The 9,342-nt window shown below is 33.6% G+C and overlaps 1 long non-coding RNA gene across 4 annotated transcripts; it reads right to left on the bottom strand.

Moving 5' to 3' along the window:
* Window positions 1-974: 974 nt before the first annotated feature.
* On the bottom strand, window positions 975-9,342 carry LOC132627087 (uncharacterized). Of its 4 annotated transcripts, XR_009577781.1 has the most exons (6): window positions 9,090-9,342; window positions 8,084-8,883; window positions 7,868-7,947; window positions 5,731-6,052; window positions 3,484-3,643; window positions 975-3,248 (listed from the first exon to the last, which is right to left on the bottom strand). It is a non-coding gene; the product is annotated as an uncharacterized LOC132627087 (long non-coding RNA). The 4 variants fall into 4 exon arrangements; XR_009577780.1 differs by having other exon boundaries at window positions 7,864-8,883; XR_009577779.1 differs by having other exon boundaries at window positions 7,868-8,815; window positions 9,090-9,339.

Below are 9,342 nucleotides of genomic sequence, written 5' to 3'. Positions count from 1 at the left end.
AATTCTTGAAATCAAATATTATTCTTTGTCGCTATTTTTCTTATCTTAATTTTTATTTTCAGGAACGAAAGATTAGTCGTTACAATAATACCTATCTAAAGTTTAGCATTATTAATGCACTATCTTGTTGCCTTTTTCATTGCCTAGAATTAAACTATACAAGAATTTATATATTATTTTATGACGAATATGCTAGGACATGAAAATCTGTGTATTAATAATACCTGAATTGAACAAGGACTATGAAGGAAAAAAAAAACACTCAGTTGGGACACGTTTTTAAGTTATCCAATATATATCTGGTTTTACCTGAAATGAACCAAACGTTTGGCAAGAAATAATTCACGTCCTACAATCTATGCACAACTTGTATTTCAACTAAATGGCCCTAAAAGCAATAAACAACTTCCACGAATAGGTGGGCGTTGTCATGGATTTTACTAGTGCTTTTTTTGAAGTCATGTAAGTGCTCCATGCAAGGGCAGAAAAGATAACTTCGCAATATACATTCCCTCCGTCCAAATACAAGTGTCACTGTAGTTCATTTCACGTCCATTAAGAAAAACAATAAATACAAGATATAGTTTACTAAATTACCCCTATTTATTAGATGTTTCTTAAGAACTTAGCACTAAGAAGTAGTTCTTTAATATAAAGGTCTAGTTAGAAACAATTACTAGCTTTTGTCTTGAATCCCTGAAGCGACAGTTATTTTGAGACAAATTTCTTTTGCTGGAGAGAGTAATTACAATCTATGGAAGTCAGGAAGGTTATTTAAAGTTACATCAAACGCTTCTGGAATATCTACAACCATCCTGTATAATCAAAAGTAACAAAACTGCTAAGAGTTTTATAACCAAACTACTTGAGCAAGAATGACGATCTTGAAGAACATACCTTGGAACTTTTTTAGGGGCAAAAATTATTATTGATTTGCTGCATACAGTGTATGTATGAAGTTACAGAAAGATGTCTTTGGTCATGTGCTTAAAACTTAGAGAATCAATAAAGTCCAAAATGTGATTACAACAGAGTAATTACACCAAAAAGAAAAACAGATTCATAAAACACCTAAGCTTTGGTAGGGATAGGTGTTGCAACCCCATTTAAAGCATCTTTGGTTCTTATTTCTCCATAAGGTACAAAAGATGCAGCATGGAACAGAAAGTCCCAAAAGCAATTAACATTTACATCACTGCAATTACACCAGAAAGCAGATTCATAAGACAACTCGTCTAGATAGGTGTTTCAGCTCCATAGGGTCCAAAAAATGCAGCTTCGGCTAGACAGCGATTTGCTATCTACTTGAAGTTATACAATACCGAGCTCAAGATGTTAGAAAGTGCAATGCGTGCAGGTCCTGCAGGAGCTGCTATTGAATCTGGTCTTAGATTGTTGGATTTTCTCCACTTTCCAATACTACGGCTAATGAAAGCTTTTCTCAAGCTGCAACACATAACCCACTGCAGACCAAACATGTCTACGAACATACTCCAGATGCCTCTAGCTACTCTACTAAAAAGTGGTGGGAATTCTCCAGTCTGAACAGCATACATGACACCTGCTGTAAAGTAAAACAACTTCCAATTTGCATAGAACAGAACAAGCAATCACGAGACAGATGAACAACAAATCTGGACTCCCAATGAAATGAGCAAAAGGAGTACAATCGAGGAAGCAATAGAATTGCAAGAAGCAAGAATGTCCTTGTGTGTCAAAATCAGTGGCAGAGCCAGAATTTTCAGTAAGGGGATTCAACTTTCATAGAAATAAGCTAAGATTAGGCGCTTCTATTCAAGTCGAGGGGATTCAACTGTTGTATTTATCATGCATCTTTTTTGCTTGTAAAATACATGTATAATAAGTTTTTTTTTTTTTTAAATAGTAAGGGGTATCATTTGAAACCCCTTGTTTCAAGGTGGCTACGCCCCTGATCATAATACCACAATGTTTTTCCTTATCACAAAAAAAAAAAAAAAAAAAAACTGTGCTATGTTTTCATGTTGAAACAAACTTAACAAAGCAATCTCCTGAACAAAAGAATGGGGAAGAAAAGGTAAAATGAAACAAGAAAACATCCACCAAAATAGGGTACAAATTATTTAAGGTTGCATTACTTCTAAAAGAAATCCTGAACCTTGTGTAGAAGGAAAAGAAAACCCTTGATCAATGACTATTCCCCTTTCTAATTAAGAATACTTGGAACTCAAACATATGATGAGTTAAAAACAATCTACTGAAGAAGTGAAAGGGAGAGGGAAAAGCAGCAAAAATGATGGAAGATTTCTTTAAAGACCAAGATGAAGAAAAGAGAAGGTAAGTATGTTTAGTTATTAAATTCAAATTTAACGTGCACTCGAAAATTGTATCTTCTTCTAATTTAAGTTTCATACAAAATTAGTTTCTTCATTGAGTAATGTCATTTTCACCTATAAGCGCCAAGATGAATCATACATGTCTAGCAGCTTTAATATGATTTCACTCAATTTTGCCGTCTACAATCAGACATGAAAAATGCACATTTGGAGGACCTGCCCGCCCCACTAATTTGGGTTTTAACTTACACGGTGAAGAAAATAGCTTTAAAAGCAAGTAAAACACATCTGGGTGAATAGCATAATAACAGAAGCACCAGTCACAATAATTACTTTCACAATAATTCACTCAAAAGATGTAATGACAGTTAATATGTCACACTAACAACTGAAAAGACAGGGAATTGAAAAGACATTTAAACCTTCAGCATTCAATGTCAGTGAAAATGAATGGAGCAGCTAAAAATGTTCTAAGCTTCATCCAAGTGTAAAAAGGAATTGTCCTTTGTCTAAATATGCTTACAGGTGTCATAAAATCTACCTTTGGAATTCTGGAGGTGACTCAAAATGAATTACTAAGGGAGAATGGAGTCAATATAAATATGAGTTGCACTAGAGTGGACTTTTAATAGGGTAAAAGAAATGAAAACCAAAAAGGAGAAACAAGAACTTATTTCAACAGGTGAAGTGGAAAAAAGTTATAAAAGATCAAATCAACAGAAAAAATTAACTGACGAAAGTGATCCGTGAGATGGTCAAGCAATTACCCTAATCAACAAAGGTCCAATAATGCCCAGAGCAATCGCGGTTCTTGACAAATTAAATCTTGAGCACACGACACGTAGTGCCCTCAAAACAGTTTTCTCGCTTAGAAACTCCTGTAATGTTGTAATCTTAGCATCCATGAGCTGCAGCACGGATGTTGTTATCAGCCTGCACAGAAAGATGAAAGAAGATTAATACTCAGAAACAGTAGCTATGATCTATATGATAGTGGTCCTCGTTGTATAACTATCTTTGACGTTTATTGTGTGCTCCAGTTGATGGAAAGAGAATTGACTGTACAGTGTACACGAGAAACAGAGTTACAGTCACATACAGACTTTTTTTGAAGAGTAGTCACATATAAACTTTTTAAAAGATATAAAAGGATTTTAGATTATCTAACCTTTGCAAAGTGTAGTGACAAGCGTCGCACTAGTTCCAGGAGGGCCTGCCCTGCTCTGACCAAGTTGTAAGTATTCTACAATTTGGAATTACTTTTTTCTTATAATGTAAGATAAAAAGGTCAACTTCTGAAGAGCTCTAAAATTTGGAATTACTGAGACCTGAGAAGAACCAATTTGTATATCAGGTATTCAGGTTAAATAAAAAGTACAATTACGGGTAGCTTGCATTCAGTAACTTGACAAAACGACGGGGAATCGGATTAACTTGAAAGAATCTGAAGTTAAGAAACTATGTATCCAAGACTTTGTTAGAGTAGAAACAATAAGCCTATCCTTTCTACTCCAAATATAGATAAGGTCAAGGGAAACCTGCACACATTGAAAATATAAGAACTGTGAAGTCTAGGAACTTGTGTAAGAGGAACCTTTTTTATCCTTTAATATTTCCATATGTAGAAAAGAGACATGATTGAATCTTTCTCCCCTGTATGCTTGAATCTACTATATCAGGTATAAGTTCATGGTTAATATAGTTATCATCTATTCTTGCAAATATTGCAGCCACTGGATGTTCCAAAAAGAATGTTAAAACTTCACTTGTTGGAAATTATCTTTCTTAAGTCTCTTCCTAAACACCATGATGTTCACATGAATCCTTTAAGACCTTCCTTATAGAATTTATAATAACATAAGACAGTTGTATTCTACAAATAAATCTAATTTCATAAAGTAAAGGACAAATATTGAAGTAACCAGGTTTAATAGTACTTGAGAAGCATATATGCTCAGATGGGATAGCAATTAGGGATAATACACAAATACCGCCTGATACTGTCCAAACTTTTAGTTTCACACCTGAACTTTGTGGGGATCCTATTAACCCTTTATCCTTGTTCGAAGTGGAATTATTACCCCCTCTTTGAGACCACAGCAAAATGTAAATTAATGGAGTGCTATTCACGCGCCATCCACCTCAAATTCCAGGTCATTTTTTCTTTTCAAAACAATTTTTTCTTCTTTTTAGCTATTTTCAACCGTTATTTCTTCTCTGTCAGATTATTTCCCTGTATTTTTTCTTGTGTTAGATACTGACAAGAAAAGGGGGAAAATCGATTAGATGTAATGAGTTATTCTGAACTAATTTTTAGATGTTATAAACATTTTATTAGAAATGTTATAAGCACCTAGCAATGTTACAAAAATTCTTTGGCAGAAATGGCAAATATGATGCTTTGTGAAAATCATTAAGTACGTTTTATGAAGGAGTTTCCATGATTACATGCAAATTGTTTTTGACTTTGTGCAAGTGTTCCTAAAGTGCATTAGGAAAACTTGTTTCTGTCCCGAAAATAATGATGTGATATTGATTTGATGGTTAACACATCTAATTGGTGTAAACTTGGACATCATTCTCAATTTTTTGAGATATTATATAGATTTAGAATTACACAGAAACACTATAAATCAAAATCTTTTACGGTGTAAAATAGTAATGATGTGGTATGGTTTTGAGGGTTAACACACCTATATTGGTGTAAACTTGGACATCATTCTTAATTTTGTGAGATATTATATGCATTTAGAATTACACAGAAACACTGTAAATCAAAATCTTTTACGGTGTAAAATATTAATGATGTGGTATGGTTTTGAGGGTTAACACACCTATATTGGTGTAAACTTGGACATCATTCTTAATTTTGTGAGATACTATATACATTTTGAATTAAACAAAAATACTGTAAATCAAAATCTTTTATAGCATAAAATATTTAAGATATTTGAAAATTTGTAGTCAACGGTAAGAATTGGTTGTTTTTTCAAATTATAATGGCATCTACAAAATGGCATAAAACAGTAAAAAATTGCAAGGAATGTAAGAAAGCTGGTATGCAATTCCAGAGATATTAGAAAGATTGAAGAAACATTACAATGATTATGACATTCTATAGTAGTTATAAAGTATAAACTCCATTTGCGCCTCGGATGAGTTTAATAGCTTATGAAGAAAATGTGAGAATGAGTGTGTAATGAATTTTGTAGTTAAAATGATGATCGGAAGATTTGGAAAGGGCATAAAGGTCTTATTGTAAATTGTGAATAACCCAAAATAATGTTATTATAAATTTGGGACAAACCAAATAGGAAATATGTCAAAGAAAACAGGACACCAAAAATTATTTACTCATCACAAAAGAGATGATATTAGAGATGAAGAGAAAAGCAACAAAATTCAATTGATGTACCTTTATTTGTCTCCACAATTGACGTAGTGAACTCCGTGTGAATCAAAGACAAACCAAGTCTTTTGGTTTAAATTAGATGAAAGTGGTCCCAAAGGATAGCAATCCCCGACAAACCAACACAAGTTGTTGGACAAATAACCGATAGAGCTATCATGGCAACTCATAACATCCATCGCATTATCTATTAAGCCATCATGGATCAAACATTCATCACATTATCTATGCGTAATATACCATGTCTTTTCATATTTTTCATGGTGTCTTTGCTAAAACATAGGTTTGGAGGATAACGAATCCAGATTGCCTCTATTGCTTTAGTCACCTGGTTAAAAGATCATTAATTAGTCTACAAAATATAATTTCAAATGCAGCATAAACACCCCTCTGGAAATATGAGTAGTTTCCTCGCTCCTCGCTATGCCAAATTCTTTTTAACTTTCTTTTAATTATTTTACTCTATAAGATCAAGTTTAATCATTTTTTTTATTTAGAAACCAAAGGAGATCTAGCTAAAAAAAAAATTGTCTTCCTGTTTTTGTCTTTATTATTTATTTTTTTGATCAATAAATAGAGAGTAGCACAAAAATATATAATAAGTAATGCCCTCACACAGGTGTCTTTATTATGCACTACTAGTTTTTTGAGGAGTACCTTTGAAAATTTCAAGGTACCGTATCGTTTAGGCCATTTTAAAGAAATATGTTGCTCAACAAATGAAATCATTTTACTACGCAATTAATTCCATAATTCTACTTTCTAAAGTAATTTTCCTAAGAAGTTTTTAGATTCACATTCTATAAGTTTTTTTTCATTGACAGAAGAAATTCCTCATGAAGACATGCCCCATTAAGTAGGCATTTGGACATGCGATTTCATCTCATCAGATGAAATCAGCGTTTGGACATGCGATTTCATCTCATCAGATGAAATCAGCGTTTGGACATGCGATTTTATATCATGAGATGAAGTCCCAAATCATCCAAAAGGCATGATTTGATATATCAAATCATGATTTCAAATTTTTTAAATGTAAAAGTTGACATAAGTTTATATTTTGTAAAAATAGATCCATAAGTTAGTAGATATATTTATTTCTTGTACTATATTTTCTTGTCCTTTGTTTTCTGCTACTATCTGTTATTTCTGGTACTTCGAGTATTTTATTTATCTATGGTAGTTACGGATCCTTTTTTTAAGACTGTTTATCATGATCTTTTCACTTTCGTTATTTCATTTCCATACTGCTTTAATTGTTTGTCCTTATCTGATCTTTTCTTGCCATGTGTTCTCTTGAGGAGAGGGTCTTTCGGAAACAGTCTCCCTACCATCCAAGGTAGGGGTGAGGTCTGTGTACATTTTACCCTCCCCCGACCCCACATTGTGGGATTTCACTGGATATGTTGTTGTTTACCGATCATTTACATCAAATAGCAAAAGATCTACAAGTTGTTAGTATATTTATAACAAATTTATTCTTTCCAACTATGTGGGAGGATTATATTGAAGAGTAGTTACACTACAAATCATGTTCAATTTTTCATTTTATTGAACTAAAGTTTGATCAATTGATGTATTTTTTAGAAAGACCTTCTAGTAGCGTATTAATTTTGTTATAAACTATGACGTGCTCATTTGGTAAGATTGTATAAGAATTGAGAAAGTTTTCATGGTTTTCCCAACTTATGGGATTTTATGTCTATAAGAAAAAATACAACTTAAGAAATCCAAATTGCATGTCCAAACAAAACTTCAAATCGTGATTTTATCTCATGATTTCAAATCATGTCCAAACGGCTCCTAAATTTGTCATGTACTTTCATTCTAATTCAACTGTAGAATTCTCGAATGGATGATTATGTACAAGATGTCCCACAAATGTGAAGTAAATTCAAAGAATGAAATAGAATAAAATAAATTAAGTAGGAACTTGTCCAAATCAAGGCTCAAGAAATTTAAGAAAAACCAGTAAGGCAGCACCAGGAAATGAATGTTTTTTCCGCCTCTATTAAAGTAAGTCAAAATGAATCATGCAAAGAGCGGGAGAGTAGAAGAACAAATGATTTACATTTTTTCTATATCCCTTTAGATTGGTAAAGAACTTAGAACTGAATAATATTGCATTGTTTAGCATACTTACTGTACTGTTGATCATCACGTCTTCCAAATCTTCAACGCGCCATAGTCTGTTATGTCCTCCAGGATCATTTTTCATATTAACTGCATATTTACCCATATCTTGTATCAAATCATACATTTGAATTGTATATTCTTCAGAGACGAACACAAGAGATTTTTCAATTAGGATACTTAATCCGATAGTAGGTTCAAATCCACAACTCTCAAGGAATCATACCCTCGAAAGAAACATATTATATCTAGAAATATCTCTTGCTCTATAGGCTCCAATCCACCGTAGCTTATTTTAAATTGTCACAAGACGTTGCACAACTTGGAATTGGTAGAATCCCACAAAGTCATTATACCACTTTTCATATGATTGGGCTAGCCAAGCAGTGGTGGAGGGCCTATAATAATAGCAGACCAATTGGGTCACCTCCTCTCACTTTGACTCAGTTTTTGCGTCGATGCTCCTTAACAGGGGCATGCAACTCGCTTGGAGCTTCCTCTCTTCCAGACCGTGAATGTGGTTCCGGATCTCTTGCACCATATTTAGGCAAATGCTCCCAGAACAGACCCAGCCTTTGCATTAATGAGTTTCTCCTCTTCTACTATTTCATCTTCTACTACCGAGATTTCTTGCTAGATTTATTGAAAACTCTTATAAAAAAATCCATGGCTACACTCAAAGCTATTTGTGCAGACACCGAAGTGTAGTCAGTTCATGGACTTCTTCATTCTTCCCTATCAAATGACTGTCTCTAGTTGTTATGGTAATTCTACTGCCATTACCAAACCAACCAGAATGCCCTGATCAGAGAAGCCATCCAAATGGCTCTTACAAATATCGTCTTTCCTACTCCTCCCATACCCCAGATACCAACCATTCGAGTACCATTAATTTCCATCCATAGCAAGGATTTCACTTGCTGTAAATGAGCATATATACGCACAACAGCTTGGGAACCTGATAAAAGAGAATTACATAATAAAGGAATTGGGCCAACAATCCGCTTAATGCTCCCTGATTCAACCCTATAACAATAAGAAGATTGTTGACACAACTGAGAATGACAGTATATACCTATTATTGGCATGCATAAATATGACAAAAGACTAAGCACATACACATAATAAAGGGCAAAGTCATTGAGTAATTAAACTGAATGAAATCATGACTTCCAGTTGATAAGACACATACAACTTTCTTAATAAAGCTTAATAAAGTAAGCATATCTTACATCACATAATGAGTTGATTTTAGTGCTGAAACACTGGCAAAAGAAGAAGATGCCATAGTGATTGATCTAGGGTTTGAGTTGCTACATTGAAAATTGGGGAAGAACAGATCTGTAGAGGGAGATATTAATCAATTGTCGTGATGAATGACTATAATACCCCGCAATTCATTTGGCTAAAATTCACTATAATATGTACCCAATAGACAGCTAAAGGTACTAGCTAGTGAAGCTACTGATATTTTCCTACTGATTG

The sequence above is a fragment of the Lycium barbarum genome, chromosome 2 (genome assembly GCF_019175385.1).
Source record: "Lycium barbarum isolate Lr01 chromosome 2, ASM1917538v2, whole genome shotgun sequence".
Lineage (NCBI taxonomy): Eukaryota > Viridiplantae > Streptophyta > Magnoliopsida > Solanales > Solanaceae > Lycium > Lycium barbarum.
The sequence above is the reverse complement of the archived record's forward strand: the minus strand, read 5'-3'. Positions and strand labels throughout refer to the sequence as shown.